At 41.4% G+C, this 25,178-nt stretch overlaps 2 non-coding genes and 3 pseudogenes across 2 annotated transcripts; all 5 read left to right on the top strand.

Annotated features, from left to right (window-relative positions):
- On the top strand, positions 1–185 carry LOC130324173 (U2 spliceosomal RNA). The gene has a single exon (XR_008869260.1). It is a non-coding gene; the product is annotated as a U2 spliceosomal RNA (small nuclear RNA).
- A 2,085-nt stretch (positions 186–2,270) lies between these two features.
- On the top strand, positions 2,271–2,403 carry LOC130324162 (U2 spliceosomal RNA; annotated as a pseudogene).
- A 9,800-nt stretch (positions 2,404–12,203) lies between these two features.
- Positions 12,204–12,411, top strand: LOC130324164 (U2 spliceosomal RNA; annotated as a pseudogene).
- Positions 12,412–14,487: 2,076 nt separating this feature from the next.
- On the top strand, positions 14,488–14,620 carry LOC130324161 (U2 spliceosomal RNA; annotated as a pseudogene).
- Positions 14,621–19,788: 5,168 nt separating this feature from the next.
- LOC130324146 (U2 spliceosomal RNA) lies at positions 19,789–19,977 on the top strand. Its single transcript, XR_008869256.1, has one exon. It is a non-coding gene; the product is annotated as a U2 spliceosomal RNA (small nuclear RNA).
- Positions 19,978–25,178: the final 5,201 nt, after the last annotated feature.

The raw sequence follows: 25,178 nt of genomic DNA, 5'->3' as shown, positions 1-25,178 counted from the left end.
ATAGTCTGTAACTGAGGAAAAAAAAAAAAAAATCTGTTCTTATCAGTTTAATATCTGATACGTCCCCTATCTGGGGACCATATATTAAATGGATTTTTGAGAACGGGGGCCGATTTCGAAGCTTGCTTCCGTCGCCCTATGCATTGACCCGATATGGCAGTATCTTCGGGTACAGTGCACCACCCCCTTACAGGGTTAAAAAGAAAGATTCCTACTTTCATTGCTACCTGCTTGCTGGCTAGCCAGCTAGCCAGCCCTGTGGGCCTTGCTGCTGCTGCAGCCAAAAAACAAAAGCTGGTGCTCCTGCTGCTGCTTCTGCTTCTGCTTGTTTCTGGCCGCTGTTGGAGCGTCCAGGCACAGGACTTCTGCTGCTGCTGACTAAATGGCCTCCTTAATTGGATCATCTGAGCAGCCAGCACACCTGTGCAGGTAGGTAGGGCATGACATGATAGGCAGCTGCCTTATAGCGGGTGGGTGCTGAATGTTCCTAATTGACAAAATAAGATTAATGCTTATGAAGAAATATAAAATCTCATCCCTTCCCCAATATCGCGCCACACCCCTACCCCTTAATTCCCTGGTTGAACTTGATGGACATATGTCTTTTTTCGACCGTACTAACTATGTAACTATGTAACTATGTAACATAACATGGGGGGTCTCCTGGCTGTTCACACAGGTGTGTCATTGCTGTACATTGACCATGCATTGCTTCTGTGGTATTGCAAAGGCAAAGACAAATGCTTCCAGCCATCCATTGCACTAATGGATTGGTCATCAGCTGGCTGTCTATGTCCCGCATCAATATAGACCAAAGTACAGAGGGTTAGGCTATGCTATTGTGCTCCTACCTAATGCATCAGAAGGTGCGAGGCCCTTGCTAAATTCTGTGCACAGACTTTGAGATCTATGCTTTAGACTGTATCTAAACCTGCTCCAACATGGACTGACATTCTGGCCTACTTTTAGCCGATGCGACTTGTCTGTCGCTGAACAGTCGCTTTTTATGTATTCAGCACCTATGTATAATGTTGTAAAAATGCTCTAGAAGCTAAAGTCGCAGAAATGTCACACATATTTGGCCTGCAACTTTCTGTGCGACAAATTCAGACAGGAAAAATCAGTATAAATCCTCAGAAAATTATCCCCCAGTGTCTCCATCTGCTGGCGGTATTGAATAAGCATTGCTGCACTGATAGGGTATGCATTAGACGAAAAAAAAGAAGAAAAAGAAGAATAATACGCCCAGAAAAGAGGCGAAAAGGAGAAAAACGTAAAAAAACGTGAAAAAAAAGTAAGAGGAAGAGAAGGGAAAAAAAGGTGGAAATGGGTTTAAAAGTGATTTCGGCGGAGAAATATATATATATATATATATATATATATATATATATATATACGCGCACACACACACATATATATATAAACGTATTCTCCGTTGAGATATTGCAGCCGCTGCTGTGTCCAGGCCCAGGAGCTTTAGCACTGTGCTGTGATGTCACTCAATACCACTGACATCACTAGGTGTAAACAACATCTCACCTTAGCTGTGTATGTGACTATGGAGCTGGTTGGTGATGTCGTCTATTATGGCCTTCATAGAAGCAACAGGAGATTGTTGCATCCATCTAGAACCCTTAGAACTACAGTGCTATGATGTCACTCACTTCCACAGGCCTTGCAGAGTGTAAACAACAACAACCCAGCTTTGTTGTGTATGTAACCATAGGGATTGTGATGTCGCCTAGAACCTTCACAGCAGCGACAGCTTTATGAGGAGCATCAGCACTGCTCTGCCTGAGCAGAACCATCACCGCCATAGGTTGTCAAATAACCCGGATTTAACCCACACAAGTAAGTCCAATAGGGTGCAGGCATGTCCTCTATGCTTACAGCTTCCCGTGGGTGTTGGTTTGATACCGTTTGGGGACAGCCAAGGAGGCATCTGCAGGCAACAAAGGTAGGTGTGTGCTTGTGTGTGTGTTTCCTATGCAGATCCTAAGCCCAGTGTCACATGCAAGTAGGAGGAGTAAGAAGGGTTCCTGGCAAATCCGGGTTATGGATTGCATTTAAAAAGGCCCCGTGGGAGTGCAATGGGCCCCTGTCTTGCTGCTTAGCAATAATGGTATGGGTTTAGGTTCTGCTGTGTGTACTGGTGGTTGACTGCCCCCCAGCCCAGAGTGTGCATGGGAAATTGTCTGGCAGCCTCCCTGACAGCAAGCAGTGATAGTGCCCATGAAGGGGACCTTGTTGGGCCCGCCCCTTTCACGGTTATCGCTTCTCGGCCTTTTGGCTAAGATCAAGTGTAGTAATACAGGAGATCTGGTCAGAAGGTACTCGGGTACCCCTCTCCTCGGCCTTGTGGGATCGCCCAGGTTTATTGCCTGGGCTTCACCCACTTGTTGCTATTGGGGAGAGGGCTTAGTCCCAGGGTAACGAGTGGCGATCGCCTCTCAAGACCTTCGGGTGGAGAGAGGTTAGAACCATGGATGATGATCCGGATCCAGGTTCTGTGCCGGCATACGCAAGGATCAAAAACACTGTGAGAGTCATTCTCACGGATGATACCAAAAGGGCGGACGATTTGAAATTCGTAGTAGAGGACGTGCTCGGAGGAGTTTTCGGAATACAGAAGGGCGAGATATTGGCAATCCAGGACTACCCGAAGCGTAAAATTTTTGATGTGACGTTCACACAAAATGGCATCCACAGAGATTTTGTTACCAGAGCTGCTGCGAGTAAAGACAAAAAGCTTCAGGGTGTCCGGATTATTGAGCACGTTCTAGACGATATTAAGCTGGTGGTAGTAAAGATGTATTCCCCTTTCGCCAACCTACACGATGTTGAGTTGTTTTTACAAGTCTATTTTAGTAAGGTTGAGTGCAGAGGAAAAATCATGAACAGCTGTGGCATCTGGACATCTAAGTGGAGATTTCAGGTTACATGCAAAAAAGATGACAGATTGCCAGGGGGAATACAACTACCACCAGCTCGTTTTAAAATAAATAATATGTGTGGCGACCTCTTTTATGCGGGGATGCCAAGCTACTGCAGGAAGTGTCACAGATATGGACACACAAAAGAAAACTGTGAAAGTACATGCAAAAAATGTGGTAGCACACAGCACGAGACAGAGAAATGCACAAGAGGAGGGAGGTGCAATTTCTGTCAACAATTCGGTCACCTTTTCTCCTCTTGTCCCCACAGACATAGGACGGAGCAGCAGTGGCAACCCTGGAGGCAGCAAGGACAGCAACCGGGATACCAGCCGAGGCAAGCAGAGCCAGTGATTACCCCCCCACAAGAGGTAAGCGGTGAGATGGAGAAGGAGAAAGACCCCCCTCAGGCAAAAGGAGGGGACCCTAAAGAGCAGAGGATGGCCAAAAAACGTGCAAGTGGTGAAAAAACTGGCCCCCAGGAGCATGCTGGGTTAAGAGAGGAGCGGACGGCGGCCGAATCCGCTCCTCAGCAACCTCTGGCTCAGGGTCCCCCTGAGAGCGATGATCCGGGTGGAGAGGTGAAGGTTAAAAGGCGGAGGGGCTCCAGAAGACTCTATTCGGAGGCGGTCCAGGGGGAGCCGATGGAAGTACCTGCGGATGCAGGGAACCCAAGTGACGTTCCTCCACAGGTCCCCATAGGGGATACCCCCCCTCCTCCCTGCCAGGAGGAGGTTTCAGGGGTGACCGTCTCTGAGGTACCAGAGACGGAACTAAGTGAACACCCGACCCCTATGGAGGGGCAAGAGGTGGAAGAACCCAATGAGTCTGGAGCCCTGATTGCCAGGATGCCCGAGAACAACTATGCCTCAATCATGATGGAGGAGGGGGGTCGGCTGAGTGATGGTGCCTCCTCTCCTGCTTCCTCTATGCGTACAGTTGAGTCAGATTTTGGGGGGTATGAGGCTTCGGAGGGGGAATCAGAGGTGTAAGACGTTTTCTTGTACATTCCCATGGCTGAGTTGTCCGGTCTGTCCTTGAACGTGAGAAGTGTGAGCGCCAGAGTAAGAAGGGTTGCCCTATTTAATTACTTGTCGGTTTTTGCTGCTTCCGTCCTTTTCCTGCAGGAATGTGGCATCCCGCACAGATTAAATTATAAAGAATATGAAGATGATTGGGTGCACGGTCCATCAGTCTGGTCTGGATCAAATGAGTCCAGATCAGCAGGGGTCGCCATACTTTTTAAAGGGAACGTTTTAATTGAGAGTTTTAACGAAATTTTACCAGGCAGAATTTTATTGGTCAGCGCTTTTATTAATGGTATTAAATGGCAGTTTTTAAATTTTTATGGTTCTCCTGATAAGAATGAAAGAATAAAAATGTTGGAGATTTTACCCCTTTTTATTAACAATTCTAGTCCTCTTGTTTTATCAGGTGATTTTAATTGTATTTTAAGGGGAGAACGCCGTTTTTCGAACGCAGTGAGTAGGAACTATGATAAGACGTCTTTTATGTTAAAAAACTTGATTTTAGATTTTAATCTCACTGATGTTTTTAAAAAATGTAATTTTAACGTACCAGAGGAAGACGGTGTTACCTGGAGCAATGCAAGCTGTAGCTCCAGGATAGATTTTATTTTTTGTTCTTATCAAGTACTGCCTTTTAACTGTGATCTTTTTACCAATGTTTTTTCTGACCATAAATTATTGTATTTTAAAGTTAAAAGTGATTTTAAAAGGAGAACTGGTAGGAATGCCTGGAAGTTAAACGTGTCCCTTTTAGAAGATCCGCAGGTTTTATCAGATTTTATCACCTTTTACAAGGAATGCAGACGAGTAAAAGACCCCAACACTCCCACCAGTATCTGGTGGGAAAAAATGAAACTAAAAATAAAATAATTTTTTATCCGTGTTGGGGTTAGGAAAGCTAAAGAAAAACGTGAATTTTATAATATCCTAAATACTCGTCTGCAAACCCTGTACAAATTCAGAGCACATGGGATGGAGGTGGAGAAGGAGGTACATGATCTTAAAAAAGAAATAACTAAGTGCCTGGAGCAGAAAGGAAAAGAAATTATCTTTAGGTCTCGAATACAGCATCTTGAGGAAAACGAGACCTGCTCCAGGTATTTTTTTAAGAAAATACATGAAAATAGAAGGTTAATAGAAAACATTGAAGGAGTGAATGATGTACAGGGTATTTTAAAAAAGGTGCAAGAGTTTTATGCGGATCTTTTTAATGTAAAACACATTGATGAATGTTTTATGTTTCACAATGTTTTTATTGAATTTTATAAACATAAGAAATGTAACATATAACATATTATGACATCAGATGTGTCAGAGTTTACATATGAACATGCATAACAACCTTGACTGGTGGAGCATAATTGTTCATCCAAACAGTGTCATGCATATTCACAAAGGATCTATCAGGTCCAAAGGGACCTTAATTGAAATTTGAGAGCAAGAAAATAACAATAAGAAGGAAAACAATAAAACAATAAAATAGTGAGTCTCCATAACTTCTACAAAATTAATCAAAATTGCTGAATCAGGCAGTTGTCTGGTATTTGGTAGAATTCAGAATCGAGGTGTCACAAGGGTGTCACAAGGGTCAGCCGTCTTATACACTCGAAGAACCGCTCTTTTGTGTGTAGTAAGCTAAATTGTATCATAACTTAGTTTAGATAGTAAGGGTCTATGGGGGTTTATAAAGCTTAATCCAGGATTCCCATGAGGCTGTACACTCATCTCTTTTTCCCTTTTGACCAAAAAATATTAGCTCATAGTTATAATGAGATAGCAGTGTATTTATTAATTCGTTAATGTGTGGAATCTCTTTTGATTTCCATTTGGAGGCTAGTAACATTTTATATGACAAACATATGTGTACAATCGGAGTTTGTATGTTTTTTGGGAGATCTTCCAGACCCAGAAGTAATAGAAGTAATTCATCTTTAGGTTGTGAGCAATGAGGGATCAATTTCAAAATCATACTTTTTACTTCTGAAACAAAGGTAACTATGGCCGGACAAGTGAGGAAGATATGTTTTAGGGAGCCTTGTTCCCCACAATCCCTCCAACATAGTGGCGACAGGTGAGGAAAAATCAAAGATAATTTTTTAGGTGTGTAGTACCATCTATTGACAAACTTGCAATGATGTTCCCATAAATTAGCACATACTGTTGCTTTTTTTATCTTTAAGGATGTATTCAGCCATTTAGATTCAGAGAAGGATTGTCCCAAGTCGGATTCCCATCGTACCATCCCCGAATTTTTGTTTAACCATTTGTCTTCATTAAAATAGGAATAAAAGTTTTTAAGTCCCTTTTCTTTCTCCTTTACAGGATCAAGGAACCAAGTATGGAGGCTTTTTGGGAGCGAAGAATAGGATTCAGGGAATTTTTGCAAGTGCTTCTGTAGAATGTTGTAATATTTTTTATCGGATTCGGGTATTTTGTAGTTTGACTGTAATTCATCAAATGATAGCATTTTGTTGTTCCTAAGTACATCAGAGATGTATTTAATGCCCAGATCCTCCCAATGTAGAATGTTCAGTTTAGGGAGAAAGAGCTGGAGAGATTGGAGTGGTATCGGGGAGTCCATGGTACCCTCAATTTTGTCAATGTTTATAATACTCGAACTCCACACTTTTCCCGCTATTGAGAGGGTTGGGGGAATTCCAGGTCTATTAAGTAATTGGAAGCGTGATTTATTTAATAGGGTAGTGCTCCAGTTCTCTATGTTAGTAATATTTGATTCAAGCTTAACCCATGGTTTCTGTTGTTCTAGGGGTATTAGCCATTCCAGGGATTGCCTGATAATAATAGATTTATAATAGGCATGATAATTGGGTAGTCCCATTCCTCCATGTTTAAAAGATTTTTGTAATGCCACTAGGGAAACTCTGGGTTTAGACTGACCCCATATAAATGATGTCATTTGTTTATTAAGACTGTTTAGTATGTTGGCTGGCACGTAAACTGGAAGGGATCGCATAACATATAAAACCCTGGGCATAATAAACATTTTGTATATGATGGAACGACCCATCCAACTCCATTCACCTTTCGTATATTTATCTAGAGAGGATTGGAGATCTGACTTTAGGGTGGAGAAATTTGTTTTCACCATGCACGAAATGTTTTTGTTTAAGATTATGCCTAAATATTTCATTTTCGGTGGGTCCCATTGGTATAAGAAGCGTCTCATTAATTGCTCCTTGGTGGGTGGGTCAATATGAATGCTTAAAATATTAGATTTAGGTTCATTGACTTTGTAATATGTGAGTTCGCCGAATCTGTGTAGAATATTTTGTACTATCGGGAGAGAAGTGAGAGGTTCAGATAGAGATAAGATTATGTCATCTGCGAATAATCCTATTTTCTGGCTCTCTTTAGATATAGGGATGCCTTTGATGGAAAGATTGTCTCTTATCATTTTTGCTAATGGTTCTAATGAGATAAGGAATAATAATGGAGATAGGGGGCAACCTTGCCTAGTTCCATTTGTTATCTGAAAAGGGACTGAAAGAATGCCATTGACCAGGACTGAGGCGCTCGGGTTGCTGTATAGGGCAAAGACGGATTTTATAATTTCATCAGGAAAGCCGAATGATTTCATTGCTTTAGACGCATAAGTCCAGTGGATCCTATCGAAAGCTTTCTCTGCATCTAATGATAAATATATGGATGGATGTTTATTTTTGTTTGACCAGTGAATTAAATCAATTATTTTCCTGACCCCATCATTTGCTTGTCTATTAATCATAAATCCTACTTGGTCATCGTGTATAATGTGGGACAGGACTAGCGAAATTCTATTAGCTAATATCCTAGCATAAATTTTCACATCATTATTTAGTAAGGATATGGGTCTAAAATTAGATGGCCATGACGGATCTTTCCCTGGTTTCGGAAGAGTCACTATAGTCGCCTCTAAAGATTCGTTAGGGAAATGTCCATTCAATTTTGATTCATTGAAGAATTGTTCCAAATAGGGGAGAAGTATGGACTCAAACGTTTTGTAATATTCTGACGTAAAACCATCTGGCCCAGGGGATTTATTTAGTTTCATGGAGGTAATGGCTTCTGATATTTCTTTTGGAGAGATAGGGTTGTTTAGTTCTGTAATGCAATTCTGTGGTAGTTGAGGGAGGTTGCATTTTTTCAAAAAGAGGTCTATTTTGTCAGGGTCTGGTTGTGTTGTTAAGGGGTCATTTGATAAGTTATATAAGGATTCATAATACTTACTAAAGGAATCTGCTATACTTTGTGGGTTTTGTATTTTTTCTTTTGTCTGTGGGTTAATCAGGTGGGGGATTCTAGCTTTAGTGTTGATACCCTTCACTCTCATGGCCATCAATGAAGATGCTTTATTGTAAGTACAATAATAATTGTATTTAAGTCTTTTAATCTGTTTATCAAACTTTGCGGACAATAACTCAGCTAATTTTATCCTAACTGCTTTTAGTTTTGTGTTTATATCCAAGTTCTGAGAGTGGTTCGATTTATCTTGGGATTCTAGGGTTGCTATGGATTGGAGAACTTTTTTGATGTTTTCTTTCGTGTTTCTATTGTATCTAGCAGTCTCTTGGATTAATAGCCCTCTTGCATAAGCTTTATGTGCATTCCAGAGGGTTGAGCACTTTGTAGTGGAGTTTACATTAAGCTTAAAGTATTCAGTTAAGTTTTTATAGAGTCTGTTTTTGACCTCTGGTAGGTTCATAATGTAAGAATTATTCCTCCAAATAAATTTATTCTTTGGAAAATCAGGTGTGGAGATAGTTAAGGACAAAGGGGCATGATCGGCCCACGTTATATTGCCAATAGTGCATAATTCAACATCAGAGATTGTATGAATTGTAGTTAGAAAATAATCTATTCTCGAGTAAGACTTGTGTGTCTGAGAGTAGAATGTGTAATCCCTCTCAATTCCGTGTTTACATCTCCAAATGTCGAATAGACCTTCAGTGAATAACCATTTGTTGAGTGTTAGAACTTTTCTTGAACTCTGAGAATTAGAGTCTAGTTTAAAGTCGTTTGTTAAGTTTAGGTCACCGCATATAATTAGTTTTCCTTGTTTAATCTTATTTATTTTTTTCATTAGTTTATTTAAGAACCTTATCTGGCCTGAGTTCGGGGCATATACTGATGCAATTGTGTAGTCCTTATTATTGATTGTGCAGGATACGATAATAAAGCGTCCTAGTGGATCTGTTTCTATTTGTTTCTTATGGAATGTCACAGTGTCTCTAACCAAAATCATGGAACCAGCTTTCTTCGTCGGAGCACAGGACATGAATATATTTGGAAAATGCTTATATTTAAATTTGTTGCTATCTTGATCCCTAATGTGTGTTTCTTGTATACAAATAATATCTGCATTAGATTCCTTAATGTCGTTCCATAGGAAAGTTCTACGTTTATGTGAATTTAGGCCCCTAACATTATGGCTATAAAATTTAAGCGTCATCTATCTGTGTAAGAAAATGATTTGCGTAGAGGAGGTTCTGAGTAGTAGATAATACCTTAGGGAACGTGGAGTGTAGCATTTCAGTTGTAGACGGCTGAGCACCTCGGACCACAGTATGTAGACATCATACCATAATGTCCTAAATAAGTATGGAGAAAATAGAGTGTGAACAACATAAATACAGTAGTTGTTATTAAACCAATAGAATGTGATAACTAGAATGAAAAAATAGATAACAATACAGAGCTGATTTAACATGTGCAAGTTGGGGTGAGCTTGCATCCAGAGAGAAAATAAATTTGACATGGGTAGTGACTTCCTAGAATAGATAATCAACAGAGCATCACCACCTCGGATAGATGGTTCAAGTTGGTGTTACAGTTCGTTCCAGGGATTGGTTTTCTTTCAGTGGTGGGAATGGGAAGGGCTCAACCGTTATGTTCCATTGTTCCAATGTCTCTTTGGCTTTGATGGGACAGGTGAGGATATGATTGATGCCGTTTCTCATCACAATGATTTTAGTCGGGAATCCCCATCTGTATTTGATTGATGAATGTTTTATGAATGACTCGTTAAAGGAGATCACCAATTTTTTAGATCCTGTCTCACAGTCTTTTTTTATTGCAGAATATTTCAGAGCAGGAGATTTTAGAGACCGTCAAGAGTTTTAAAACAGGTAAAGTGCCTGGGCCGGATGGTATACCCATTGAATTTTATGTTACTTTTTATGGTATTTTAAAAGAAGATTTGTTCTCCCTTTTTACGGAAGTCTTTAAGTCTAAAATCCTCCCAGGCTCATGGAAGAAGGGTGATGTCTCCCTGCTATTCAAAAAGGGAGACCGGTCGGAACTCAAAAACTGGAGACCAATCACCCTTCTGAACTGCGACTATAAAATAATGGCGAAACTGTGTGCTAACCGCTTAAAGAACGTAATCCATAAAATAATTCATACAAACCAAGTCTGTGGGGTGCCTGGGAGGAGTTTATGGGAGAACCTAAACCTTTTAAAGGATGTAATTAGCGACACCAAATTAAGAAAAGGAAAGCTGGCAGTTTTATCCATAGATTTTGAAAAAGCTTTCGACAGGGTGTCACATTTTTATCTTTTTAAGGTTTTAGAGAAAATGGGTATACCTGATGGCTTTTTATTGTCTCTTAGAGCTTTTTATGATAACTGTACTAGTAAAATTTTAGTAAATGGTTTTAAGACACAGGGCGTGATTTTAAATTCCGGAGTGAAGCAGGGGTGTCCCTTGTCCCCACTACTCTTCATTTGCGCAATAGAGCCTCTTTTATGTACAATACGAAAGGATAAGCAGATCCATGGAGTCCCCCTGCCAGGAGGAGGGGGACTAGAGGCGAAGGTAGTGGGGTACATGGACGATGTTGCGGTGTTTTGCAGGGACACCCCATCGCTTCAGAAGACGCTAAAACAGATTCAATATTTTAATTGTGCCTCCGGTTTTAAAGTCAATTTTAACAAAAGTAACATTTTAAACATAGGCGGAATGCCTTTGTATGATGTGCCCGTCCCTGTGTCTGAGTCGGTGCAGATTTTAGGTGTCTCCTTTGACGAGTCTAATAATGGTTTTAATAGCTGGGACTTGGTGGCTCAAAAAATAAATAAGAAAATATGTATGTGGAACATGCGAGAACTTACAATGGAAGGGAAGGTTTTAATTACAAAAATGGTGCTTTTACCTATTTTATTGTATTTAAGTCTGGTTTTCCCACCCCCCGAAATGGTTCTAAAGAAAATAACAAAAGCTTGTTTTACTTTCTTTTGGAGTTCTAAGAGCGAAAAATTAAAGAGACAAATTGTGATAAAACCGAACTCCAGGGGCGGTAAGGATTTTCCAGATTTTAAAGCTTTCCTTTTAATAAAGTTTTTTAGCATGTGTTTTACTACTGTTTTTAAAGATAGCTACTGGTCTTATTTTGTTCGTTTTAATACTGGTTATTTTATGCGGAGGAACGGCTGGTTTTCTACAGTTTTAAGTTGCCCTTATTCTTTGAATTTACCCCCTCAATACATGATTTTAGGAAAAATTTTAAACTTATATAATTTTAAAGGTAAAAGTGTTCAGGATCTGTGCAATAGCAAAAAACTACTAAAGGAAATAAAAGAAACCAGTACCGTGACTCCCATCAAAAATTTTAACGAACAGAAGTGTATACAGATTTGGAAGATGTTGAGTATTAATTATCTTTTTAATTCACAGAAGGACCTGGCCTGGAGCTGCGCACACGAGTGTCTTCCATGCCGGGCATTCCAGCACCGAAGAGGATTATCCAACTCTGCAACCTGCCCGAGGGAGGGATGCCGACAAGAGGAGACCGTGCACCATCTAATATGGACTTGTTTTTACTCGCAGAAAATATGGACAAAGATACTCCCTCTGGTAAAAAGGATAACTGGACTAAAAGACTTAAATATTGCAGTGGTTTTTTATGGTTGCCTGGAATGCCCAACACGGACTCAAGAGACTATTGCATGGAAGATCATAAACTGTGTGAAGGCAGCTCTGTGGAAGGCCAGGAATATTTTATTGTTCAAGCATGAGGTTTTATCTGTGAAGGACATTTTATCTATCTGTTTTTATGAAATGTACCAGTACTATCTTTTAGACAAGAAGAGATTTTCGCTTTTATCTAGAAAATGGTTTTTAAAAGAATGGAATTCTATCTTGTAAAGCCACCAAGTGCCCATTTTATGTTTTAATATGTTGTAAATATGTTATTTATATGTAACTGTATTTATTGACATATTTGCACAACTTTGTTAACATTATTTAATTTTTAATAAAGTTGCCCCCGTAAGGGTAGTCAAGTTAAAAAAAAAAAAAATCTGTTCTTATCAGTTTAATATCTGATACGTCCCCTATCTGGGGACCATATATTAAATGGATTTTTGAGAACGGGGGCCGATTTCGAAGCTTGCTTCCGTCGCCCTATGCATTGACCCGATATGGCAGTATCTTCGGGTACAGTGCACCACCCCCTTACAGGGTTAAAAAGAAAGATTCCTACTTTCATTGCTACCTGCTTGCTGGCTAGCCAGCTAGCCAGCCCTGTGGGCCTTGCTGCTGCTGCAGCCAAAAACAAAAGGTGGTGCTGCTGCTGCTGCTTCTGCTTCTGCTTATGTCTGGCCGTTGTTGGAGCGTCCAGGCACAGGACTTCTGCTGCTGCTGACTAAATGGCCTCCTTAATCGGATCATCTGAGCAGCCAGCACACCTGTGCAGGTAGGTAGGGCATGACATGATAGGCAGCTGCCTTATAGCGGGTGGGTGCTGAATGTTCCTAATTGACAAAATAAGATTAATGCTTATGAAGAAATATAAAATCTCATCCCTTCCCCAATATCGCGCCACACCCCTACCCCTTAATTCCCTGGTTGAACTTGATGGACATATGTCTTTTTTCGACCGTACTAACTATGTAACTATGTAACTATGTAACATAACATGGGGGGTCTCCTGGCTGTTCACACAGGTGTGTCATTGCTGTACATTGACCATGCATTGCTTCTGTGGTATTGCAAAGGCAAAGACAAATGCTTCCAGCCATCCATTGCACTAATGGATTGGTCATCAGCTGGCTGTCTATGTCCCGCATCAATATAGACCAAAGTACAGAGGGTTAGGCTATGCTATTGTGCACCTACCTGATGCATCAGAAGGTGCGAGGCCCTTGCTAAATTCTGTGCACAGACTTTGAGATCTATGCTTTAGACTGTATCTAAACCTGCTCCAACATGGACTGACATTCTGGCCTACTTTCAGCCGATGCGACTTGTCTGTCGCTGAACAGTCGCTTTTTATGTATTCAGCACCTATGTATAATGTTGTAAAAATGCTCTAGAAGCTAAAGTCGCAGAAATGTCACACATATTTGGCCTGCAACTTTCTGTGCGACAAATTCAGACAGGAAAAATCAGTATAAATCCTCAGAAAATTATCCCCCAGTGTCTCCATCTGCTGGCGGTATTGAATAAGCATTGCTGCACTGATAGGGTATGCATTAGACGAAAAAAAAGAAGAAAAAGAAGAATAATACGCCCAGAAAAGAGGCGAAAAGGAGAAAAACGTAAAAAAACGTGAAAAAAAAGTAAGAGGAAGAGAAGGGAAAAAAAGGTGGAAATGGGTTTAAAAGTGATTTCGGCGGAGAAATATATATATATATATATATATATATATATATACGCGCACACACACACATATATATATAAACGTATTCTCCGTTGAGATATTGCAGCCGCTGCTGTGTCCAGGCCCAGGAGCTTTAGCACTGTGCTGTGATGTCACTCAATACCACTGACATCACTAGGTGTAAACAACATCTCACCTTAGCTGTGTATGTGACTATGGAGCTGGTTGGTGATGTCGTCTATTATGGCCTTCATAGAAGCAACAGGAGATTGTTGCATCCATCTAGAACCCTTAGAACTACAGTGCTATGATGTCACTCACTTCCACAGGCCTTGCAGAGTGTAAACAACAACAACCCAGCTTTGTTGTGTATGTAACCATAGGGATTGTGATGTCGCCTAGAACCTTCACAGCAGCGACAGCTTTATGAGGAGCATCAGCACTGCTCTGCCTGAGCAGAACCATCACCGCCATAGGTTGTCAAATAACCCGGATTTAACCCACACAAGTAAGTCCAATAGGGTGCAGGCATGTCCTCTATGCTTACAGCTTCCCGTGGGTGTTGGTTTGATACCGTTTGGGGACAGCCAAGGAGGCATCTGCAGGCAACAAAGGTAGGTGTGTGCTTGTGTGTGTGTTTCCTATGCAGATCCTAAGCCCAGTGTCACATGCAAGTAGGAGGAGTAAGAAGGGTTCCTGGCAAATCCGGGTTATGGATTGCATTTAAAAAGGCCCCGTGGGAGTGCAATGGGCCCCTGTCTTGCTGCTTAGCAATAATGGTATGGGTTTAGGTTCTGCTGTGTGTACTGGTGGTTGACTGCCCCCCAGCCCAGAGTGTGCATGGGAAATTGTCTGGCAGCCTCCCTGACAGCAAGCAGTGATAGTGCCCATAAAGGGGACCTTGTTGGGCCCGCCCCTTTCACGGTTATCGCTTCTCGGCCTTTTGGCTAAGATCAAGTGTAGTAATACAGGAGATCTGGTCAGAAGGTACTCGGGTACCCCTCTCCTCGGCCTTGTGGGATCGCCCAGGTTTATTGCCTGGGCTTCACCCACTTGTTGCTATTGGGGAGAGGGCTTAGTCCCAGGGTAACGGGTTGCGATCGCCTCTCAAAGCCTTCGGGTGGAGAGAGGTTTGAGCGAATTGGCTGGTTGGTTGGAGCGGAGAGAACCAGACCAAAACACGAATGAACCATGGATGAAGATCTAGATCCTGGTTCGGTACCGGCATATGCCCGGATTAAACACACTGTGCGGGTCATTCTCACAGGTGATGCGGCGGATGCACGTGGCATGAGGTTCATGATAGAGGACGTGCTCGACAAGATTCTTAATGTTCGTAAGCGAGAGATTTTGGCCATCCAGGATTACCCTAAGCAGAGGATCTACGACTGCACTTTCATAGGGGAAGGCGTATTCTTAGATGCGATAATGAGAATTCCAAAGCAAGATGATCCGAGGCTTAAGGGTATCCAAATTGTCGAGCACGTCCTAGATGAAACCAAGTTGATTGTCGTGAAGATGTACTCCCCTTTTGTAAATCAGAGAGAGATTGATGGGTTCCTGACAGCCTACTTTAAAAAGGTGGAGTTCAGAGGAAAAATCATGAACGACTGTGGTGTCTGGACCTCAAAATGGCGATATCAAGTCACGTGTAACAAAGACCCCACCCTCCCAGGGGGGATACTTTTACCGCCTGCACGTTTTAAATTAAACAATGTGTGTGGCGACCTCTTTTTTGCGGGAATGCCAAACTTCTGCAGAAGGTGCCAACGTTATGGGCACATAAAGGAAAATTGTGAAAGTTCCTGTAAGAAATGTGGAAGCATGCAACATGAAACAGAAAAATGTGATAAGGGTTTGAGATGTAATTTTTGCCGTCACTTTGGTCACGTGTATGCTTCCTGTCCCCACAGACCAAAAAAAACCACAGAACAGCAAGGGCAACCCAAGAGAGACGTCCGGAGACCAGCCTGGGGAAAAGCCAGAGAGGAGGAGCACCCCCCACAAGAAGAGGTAAGCTGTGAGATGGAGACCACGGCCCCCCCAAAAGAACCCCAGGAGAAAGAGGCACAGGGGGAAAGGGGGACCCCAATAGAGAGGAGGCCGGGGAAGAGAAATGCGAGAGGGGATCGGGCAGATACCTCAGAGAAGGTGGAAGAGCGAGAGGTGCCCGATTCCACCCCAGAAGGTCCTCCTGCTCGGGGTCCCCCTGAGTGTGAAAACATGGACGGAGTAGCAAAGGTGAAAAGACGGAGGGGCTCCAAAGGGCGTCCGGACTCGGAGGTGGTCCAGGAGGAGCAGATGGAAGTTCCTGTCGTGACGGGGGCTCCAAGTGAAGCTCCTCCACAGGTCCCAGCGGTGGATACCCCTCCTCCTCCCAGCCAGGAGGAGGTTTCAGGGGTGACCATCTCCGAGGTCCCGGAAACGGACCTAAGTACGCACCCGACCCCTATGGAGGGGCAAGAGGTGGACGCCGAAAAAGAGAATGGAGCCCAGAAGCTAGTCTTACCAATGTACTCCGTCTATACACCTGTGGTCTTGGAAGAGGGGGGCTGCTCGAGCGATGGTGGTTCCTCTCCGGCTTCCTCTATGTGTACGGTAGAGTCGGAGGTGGGGGGTAACGAGAGCTCCAGTGCGCAATCTGGTTTTTAGTTTGTTATCTGAGCCTCCCTTTTTTTTACATCTCCAATGGCTGAGTTGTCCGGATTGTCTATGAATGTAAGAAGTATAAGTTCACGAGCGAAACGGGTTGCCCTTTTTAACTACTTGTCTATTTTTGCTGCTTCTGTGGTTTTCCTGCAGGAGTGCGGCATCCCGCATAGTTTAAATTATGAAAAGTATAAAAAAGATTGGGTACACGGTCCATCAGTCTGGTCTGGATCTAACGAATCCAGATCAGCAGGGGTCGCCATACTTTTTAAAGGAAATGCTTTTATTGATTTTATTCATGAGATTTTACCAGGCAGAATTTTATTGGTTAAAGCTTTTATTGATGGTATTAAATGGCAGTTTTTAAATTTTTATGGTTCACCCAATAAAAATGATAGAGCACGGATGTTAGAGATTTTACCCCTTTTTATCAATGATTCTGAACCTCTTATTTTAGCAGGTGATTTTAATTGTATTTTAAGGGGGGAGCACCGTTTTACCAATTCAGTAAGTAGAAACTATGATAAAACATCTTCTATGTTAAAAAATATGATTATTGATTTTAGACTTACTGATGTTTTTAAGAAATGCAATAGTATTTTACCAGAAAGAGACGGTGTGACCTGGAGCAACGCAAACTGCAGCTCCAGGATCGATTTTATCTTCTGTTCTTATCAAGTACTGCCTTTTAAGTGTGATGTTTTAACCAATGTTTTTTCTGATCACAAACTTTTATCTTTTAAGGTGAAGAGTGATTTTAGAAAAAAGACTGGGAGGAATGCCTGGAAGATGAATGTATCCCTTTTAGAAGATCCGCAGGTTTTATCCGATTTTATCAACTTCTACAGGGACTGCAGACGGGTAAGAGATCCTAACACTCCCATCAGTATATGGTGGGAGAAAATGAAAATAAAAATAAAAGAGTTTTTTATTAGAGTAGGGATCTCTAGAGCTAAAGAGAAGCGTGAGTTTTACTCCCTTCTAAATACCCGTCTGCAAACCCTGTACAAATTCAGAGACAATGGTATAGAGGTTTATAGAGAAATTACTGACTTAAAAAAAGAAATAAAACAGTGCCTGGAGCAGAAGGGAAAAGAGATAATTTTCAGATCCAAAATAAAGCACCTTGAAGAGAACGAGACCTGCTCCAGGTACTTTTTTAAGAAAGTAACAGATAAAAAGGTTTTAATTGATAATATACAAGGAGAAAAAGATGTACAGGGTATTTTAAAAAGGGTACATTCATTTTATGCAGATCTTTTTAATACAAAAAATATTGATATTGATTTTATGAATGACTCATTGAAGGAGATTACCAATGTTTTAGACCCTGTGTCCCAGTCTCTTTTACAGAGGGAGATCTCGGAACAGGAGGTTTTAGAGACGATCAGGAGTTTTAAATCCGGTAAGGTGCCTGGTCCTGACGGTATACCCATTGAGTTTTATGTCATTTTTTATGGTGTTTTAAAAGATGACCTTTTTTCCCTTTTTACGGAAGTATTTAAAACAAAAGCCCTCCCAGGTTCATGGAGGAAGGGTGATGTCTCCCTGCTGTTCAAAAAGGGAGACCGGTCAGATCTAAAGAACTGGAGACCAATCACCCTCCTCAACTGTGACTACAAAGTGATGGCAAAACTGTGCGCAAATAGATTAAAAAGTGTAATAGAGAAAATAATCCATTTAAATCAGGTCTGTGGGGTGCCTGGGAGGAGCATATGGGAAAATCTTAACCTTTTAAAAGATGTGATTAGTGACACAAAGTCTAGAAACGGAAAACTAGCCATTTTATCCTTAGACTTCGAGAAGGCTTTTGACAGAGTGTCACATTTTTATCTTTTTAAGGTTTTAGAGAAAATGGGTATACCTGAAGGCTTTTTATTGTCTCTTAAGGCCTTTTATAAAAACTGCACAAGCAAGATTTTAGTTAACGGTTTTAAGACACAGGATGTGATTTTAAATTCCGGAGTGAAGCAGGGGTGTCCTTTGTCCCCACTACTTTTCATATGTGCGCTTGAGCCTCTACTATGCACCTTGAGGAGAGATAAGCAAATAAGAGGGGTCCCCCTGCCGGGAGGAGGGGGACTAGAGGCTAAAGTAGTGGGGTACATGGACGATGTGGCAGTGCTCGGAAGGGACACCCCATCGCTTCAAAAAGCCCTAAAGCAAGTTGAATTTTTTTGTTGCGCCTCCGGTTTTAAGGTCAATTTTAATAAAAGCAGTGTTTTAAATATAGGAGGACTGTTTTTAAGGGATTTACCCATTCCTGTGTCTGAGTCTGTGCAGATTTTAGGGGTCTCCTTCAGTGAGTCAAACAATGGTTTTAATAGCTGGGACTTGGTGGCTCAAAAAATAAACACAAAAATTTGTATGTGGAACATGAGAAAGCTAACGATGGAGGGGAAGGTTTTAGTTACAAAGATGGTGATTTTACCCATTTTATTGTATCTTAGCATGGTCTTTCCACCCCCCGAAATGATTTTAAATAAAATTATTAAAGCATGTTTTACCTTTTTATGGAGCTCCAAGAGTGAAAAATTGAGAAGAGAGATCGTCATGATGCCAAAAGGTATGGGTGGAAAGGACTTCCCCGACATCAGGGCGTTCCTTTTTACCAAGTTTTTTAGCATGTGTGTTAGCACACTTTTTAAGGATAGTTACTGGTCATATTTTATCCGTTTTAATACAGGTTTTTTTATGAGGAGGAATGGGTGGTTTAAAACTGTTTTAAGCTGTCCTTATGCTTTTAATCTTCCCCAACAATACAAGATTTTAGAGAAAATTTTCAACCTGTACAACTTTAACGGAAAAAGTATTAATGAAGTAACTAATAGCAAAAAACTGTTAAAATATATTAAAGAAAGTGGTTTTATTGTCCCTGTGAATAATTTTAATGAAGAGAAATGCAGGAAAATATGGAAGATGGCAAATATGATTTATCTTTTTAATTCACAGAAAGATCTGGCCTGGAGCTGCATACACGAGTGTCTTCCATGCCGGGCATTCCAGCACCGAAGAAGGATGGCCAACACTGCAGTATGCCCGAGGGAGGGCTGCCAGGAACCCGAGACCATGTACCACCTTTTCTGGACTTGTTTTTATGCAAAAAGCATATGGACTAAAATACTCCCTCTGGTGAAGAAGATAACAGAAATAAAGGACTTAAACTCTGCAGCTGTTTTTTATGGATGTCTGGAATGCCCAATACGGACTCAAGAGATAATGGCATGGAAGATCATAAACTGTGTTAAAGCAGCTCTATGGAATGCCAGAAACATTTTACTTTTTAAACATGAGATTTTATCTGTGAATGATGTTTTAGCTCTTTGTTTTGGTGATATGTACCAGTACTTTTTATTAGACAAGAAATATTATCCTTTATTAGCTAGAAAATGGTATTTTAATGAATGGAACGCCCTTTTGTAAAGCCACCAAGTGCCCATTTTAAGTGTATTATGATTGTATTTATGTGAACTTTTATTGTTATATGTGATTTTATTATCAAAATTTGTTTTTATTGAAAAAATTATATTCAAAAATCGTAATGCACTTTGTAAAATTTTATGAATTCTAAATAAAAAGATACCCCTCAGGGGTAGCCAAGTTAAAAAAAAAAAATCTGTTCTTATCAGTTTAATATCTGATACGTCCCCTATCTGGGGACCATATATTAAATGGATTTTTGAGAACGGGGGCCGATTTCGAAGCTTGCTTCCGTCGCCCTATGAATTGACCCGATATGGCAGTATCTTCGGGTACAGTGCACCACCCCCTTACAGGGTTAAAAAGAAAGATTCCTACTTTCATTGCTACCTGCTTGCTGGCTAGCCAGCTAGCCAGCCCTGTGGGCCTTGCTGCTGCTGCAGCCAAAAAACAAAAGGTGGTGCTGCTGCTGCTGCTGCTTCTGCTTCTGCTTGTGTCTGGCCGCTGTTGGAGCGTCCAGGCACAGGACTTCTGCTGCTGCTGACTAAATGGCCTCCTTAATTGGATCATCTGAGCAGCCAGCACACCTGTGCAGGTAGGTAGGGCATGACATGATAGGCAGCTGCCTTATAGCGGGTGGGTGCTGAATGTTCCTAATTGACAAAATAAGATTAATGCTTATGAAGAAATATAAAATCTCATCCCTTCCCCAATATCGCGCCACACCCCTACCCCTTAATTCCCTGGTTGAACTTGATGGACATATTTCTTTTTTCGACCGTACTAACTATGTAACTATGTAACTATGTAACATAACATGGGGGGTCTCCTGGCTGTTCACACAGGTGTGTCATTGCTGTACAGTGACCATGCATTGCTTCTGTGGTATTGCAAAGGCAAAGACAAATGCTTCCAGCCATCCATTGCACTAATGGATTGGTCATCAGCTGGCTGTCTATGTCCCGCATCAATATAGACCAAAGTACAGAGGGTTAGGCTATGCTATTGTGCACCTACCTAATGCATCAGAAGGTGCGAGGCCCTTGCTAAATTCTGTGCACAGACTTTGAGATCTATGCTTTAGACTGTATCTAAACCTGCTCCAACATGGACTGACATTCTGGCCTATTTTCAGCCGATGCGACTTGTCTGTCGCTGAACAGTCGCTTTTTATGTATTCAGCACCTATGTATAATGTTGTAAAAATGCTCTAGAAGCTAAAGTCGCAGAAATGTCACACATATTTGGCCTGCAACTTTCTGTGCGACAAATTCAGACAGGAAAAATCAGTATAAATCCTCAGAAAATTATCCCCCAGTGTCTCCATCTGCTGGCGGTATTGAATAAGCATTGCTGCACTGATAGGGTATGCATTAGACGAAAAAAAAAGAAGAAAAAGAAGAATAATACGCCCAGAAAAGAGGCGAAAAGGAGAAAAACGTAAAAAAACGTGAAAAAAAAGTAAGAGGAAGAGAAGGGAAAAAAAGCTGGAAATGGGTTTAAAAGTGATTTCGGCAGAGAAATATATATATATATATATATATATATATATATATATATACGCGCACACACACACATATATATATAAACGTATTCTCCGTTGAGATATTGCAGCCGCTGCTGTGTCCAGGCCCAGGAGCTTTAGCACTGTGCTGTGATGTCACTCAATACCACTGACATCACTAGGTGTAAACAACATCTCACCTTAGCTGTTTATGTGACTATGGAGCTGGTTGGTGATGTCGTCTATTATGGCCTTCATAGAAGCAACAGGAGATTGTTGCATCCATCTAGAACCCTTAGAACTACAGTGCTATGATGTCACTCACTTCCACAGGCCTTGCAGAGTGTAAACAACAACAACCCAGCTTTGTTGTGTATGTAACCATAGGGATTGTGATGTCGCCTAGAACCTTCACAGCAGCGACAGCTTTATGAGGAGCATCAGCACTGCTCTGCCTGAGCAGAACCATCACCGCCATAGGTTGTCAAATAACCCGGATTTAACCCACACAAGTAAGTCCAATAGGGTGCAGGCATGTCCTCTATGCTTACAGCTTCCCGTGGGTGTTGGTTTGATACCGTTTGGGGACAGCCAAGGAGGCATCTGCAGGCAACAAAGGTAGGTGTGTGCTTGTGTGTGTGTTTCCTATGCAGATCCTAAGCCCAGTGTCACATGCAAGTAGGAGGAGTAAGAAGGGTTCCTGGCAAATCCGGGTTATGGATTGCATTTAAAAAGGCCCCGTGGGAGTGCAATGGGCCCCTGTCTTGCTGCTTAGCAATAATGGTATGGGTTTAGGTTCTGCTGTGTGTACTGGTGGTTGACTGCCCCCCAGTCCAGAGTGTGCATGGGAAATTGTCTGGCAGCCTCCCTGACAGCAAGCAGTGATAGTGCCCATGAAGGGGACCTTGTTGGGCCTGCCCCTTTCACAGTTATCGCTTCTCGGCCTTTTGGCTAGATCAAGTGTCTGGTCAGGAGGATCCTGGGAGTTTGTCCTACCTTTTCCAAGGGGGGCTGCTACGAGGAACCGAAAAGGCGATCGACAAGATGGGTGTTCGCATCCGTTACCTTACATCCGGTGAAACGCGGATTCGTTTTTCCTTTCGCTTTGATGTTGATGAAGACAAACAAGAACTCGTCCAACTTTCTTATTTTGTGAAAGAAACTCTCTACAAGCTTCTTGGGGTGAAGAAAGAGAACATCGTCTGTCTCAGAGATCCTCGGAAGGGCAGCTTCATCCTAACTCTGGACTCTGCTTATGCATGCCAGAATCTTTTTGAGAAGCTGAAAAGCAATCAAGACCTTGCTGAGCTTGATGGGATCACGGTCACAGTGTTGTATACTGGAGGCGATATTCCTCTAGTTGTGTGTATGCACAATCCCTTTGTGACTGTGTCCCATATTGAGCTCTTTTTGGGGAAATACTGCAGTTCTGTTAAGTATTCCCATAAGGTGATGAATTCAGAAGACCTATGGACGGGGAAACATAAGTTTTTTGTGAAAATGAAGGAGGATGCTACTGGCATTGGAGGGTTGTGTCATCCACCCTCCAACTTTTCTATCGGTCGGGATAAGGGCTATTTGTTTTATCCCGAGATGCCTACTTTTTGTAGGAAATGTAAGAAATTCGGACATACTATGGAAGTTTGCACGGACACTACAGTTCGCTGTGGTCGGTGCAATCAAGAAGGCCATGTTTTAAGGACTGTGCTAAAATCGTCTGCAACATTTGTGGTGAAGAAGGCCATGCCTTTAAAGATTGCAGTCTCCGTTCCAGTGTAGCTAGATCGTGGGCTGACCGTGTAGCGGGGAGAGTGGGTGTAGTGCAAGCTGAAGAACCACCTGCGAAAGCACCCCAGCGGTCTGAGGCGCCTTCAGAAAAGCCGGCTGTAACTTCTGATGTCGTGGCGGAGCTTATGGACCTTTCTGCTGCTGTGCCTGAGACAGAGGGGAGACCTTCTGTGGAGGGTTCTGGCGGTGGAGGGTCACTAGTGAGCAGTGAAGCCATGGAGGTTGGCGTGAAGGAGATCAAGCGGAAGAAGGAACTCGGAGATGAGCCACAACTTGGCATTAAACGGCCTGTCAAAAAAAGCTCAGAGGAATGTGAGGACAGTCAACATGCATGGAGGCCTTCTATAAGATCAGCGTCCGATCCAAAAAATATCGGACTCAAACTCCAGTAGCGAATAGCTTCCTTAAAGTGCTCCTCTCTTAATGTGAGAGGTCTAAAGAGCACTACGAGAAGGGCTGCTTTGTTTAGTTTTTTAGAGACCTTGGACTGTTCTCTGTTCTTTTTACAAGAATGTGGAATTGAACATAGTCCAAATTATGAGGACCTTTGTCGTGGCTGGACTTTGGGACCATCGGTCTGGTCGGGTGACAATATGAACAGATCTTCAGGTGTTGGGATCTTGTTTAGAGGTTCAGATGTACAAGTTTTGTCCTTCTTAGAAATTATACCTGGTAGAGCGCTATTAGTTAATATTAAGTACAATGGCTCGGAGATTAAGCTTTTTAACATCTATGCTTCTCCTGAAAAAAATGAGAGAGCCGACTTGATTAATGATATTCAGGCTTTTATCCCAGGTTCAACACCTATTTTAATGGCTGGAGATTTTAATTGTTGTATGAGTGGTGATCATCGTGAGAGTGGAAGTGTGAATGTCAGAGTGGATAAAACAGAGAAACAGATTAAGAGTATGACTGAGGATTTTAACTTTACCGATGTCTGGAGGAGAAAATACCCAGACGACCCTGGTTACACATGGGAAAATAATGTCTGCAAATCCAGGATTGATTTTATTTTTTTATCGGAAAGTTTTAATCTAGTTGATGTTTCTCTTTTATCGAATATTTTCTCTGATCATAAGTTATTATATGCACATGTCACTTTACCTGGCCTAGAGAAAGGCAGAGGCGTTTGGAAGCTCAACACTACTTTATTAGAGGACATGAAAACAAAAAATGATTTTATTGCTGCTTATAACAAATGGAGATTGCGTCAATCCCAATATAAAAATATTTTGGATTGGTGGGAGGATGTTAAAAAGTGGACCAAACTGTTTTTTATCCGTGTGGGCATCCAAAAGGCTAAGGAGAAAAAGTTATGGTTTAAAATGTTAAACACTAAAATCCAAACATATTATAAACTAAAGCAAGCCGGGCTTGAGATGGATGATGTTATTGCTCAGACAAAGAATGAAATAAAAAATGCCATTAGTCAAAAAGGAAAAGAAATGATTTTTAACAGCAAGGTGCAATGTCTGGAGAATGATGAAAAGTGTTCGAGATTCTTTTTTAAGAAGGTGGTGGGAAAGAAAGAAATGATATCTGTAATAGAAGGGAAGATAACTAATGAAGAGATGTTGCGAGAAGCACAAGTATTTTATCAGGAGCTTTTTAATAAAAAAGATATTGATATTTCCTTTACTAATGATGTTTTAGATACCTTGGATTCAAAACTTGACAAAACTGACCAAGACAGCCTTTGTGATGAAATCTTTTTACCTGAACTTTTAAGCATTTTTAAGAGTTTTTTAAATGGTAAAACACCTGGTTCGGATGGGTTGCCAGTTGAATTTTATTTGTGTTTTTGGTCCATTTTAAAAGATGATCTTTTAGGTATTTTTAACTGTGCTTTTAAATCTGAGATTTTACCTGCGTCCTGGAGAGATGGTGTTGTTACTCTGATTTTAAAAAAGGAGACATCTCTAAATTAGAAAATTGGAGGCCTATTACCCTGCTAAATACAGACTATAAGGTTTTAGCAAAAATTTTAGCAAATAGGCTCAAGCAGGTAATTGCTAAGGTTATACACAGTGACCAAGTATGCGGAGTACCTGGAAGGAAAATAAGTGATCATCTAAACCTTGTAAAAGATGTTTTATGGTATCAGAAACAATGTGATCAGAAATTGGCAATTTTATCCTTGGATTTTCAAAAGGCTTATGACCGTGTTTCTCATGATTTTTTATGGTTGGTTTTAAAGAAAATGAATTTTCCTGATTTTATTGTTGGAAAAATTGCACTTTTATATAAAAACAGTTTT

This window comes from Hyla sarda, unplaced genomic scaffold (assembly GCF_029499605.1).
Source record: "Hyla sarda isolate aHylSar1 unplaced genomic scaffold, aHylSar1.hap1 scaffold_26, whole genome shotgun sequence".
NCBI lineage: Eukaryota > Metazoa > Chordata > Amphibia > Anura > Hylidae > Hyla > Hyla sarda.
Note: the sequence above shows the minus strand (reverse complement) of the source record. Positions and strands in the feature narration are given on the sequence as shown.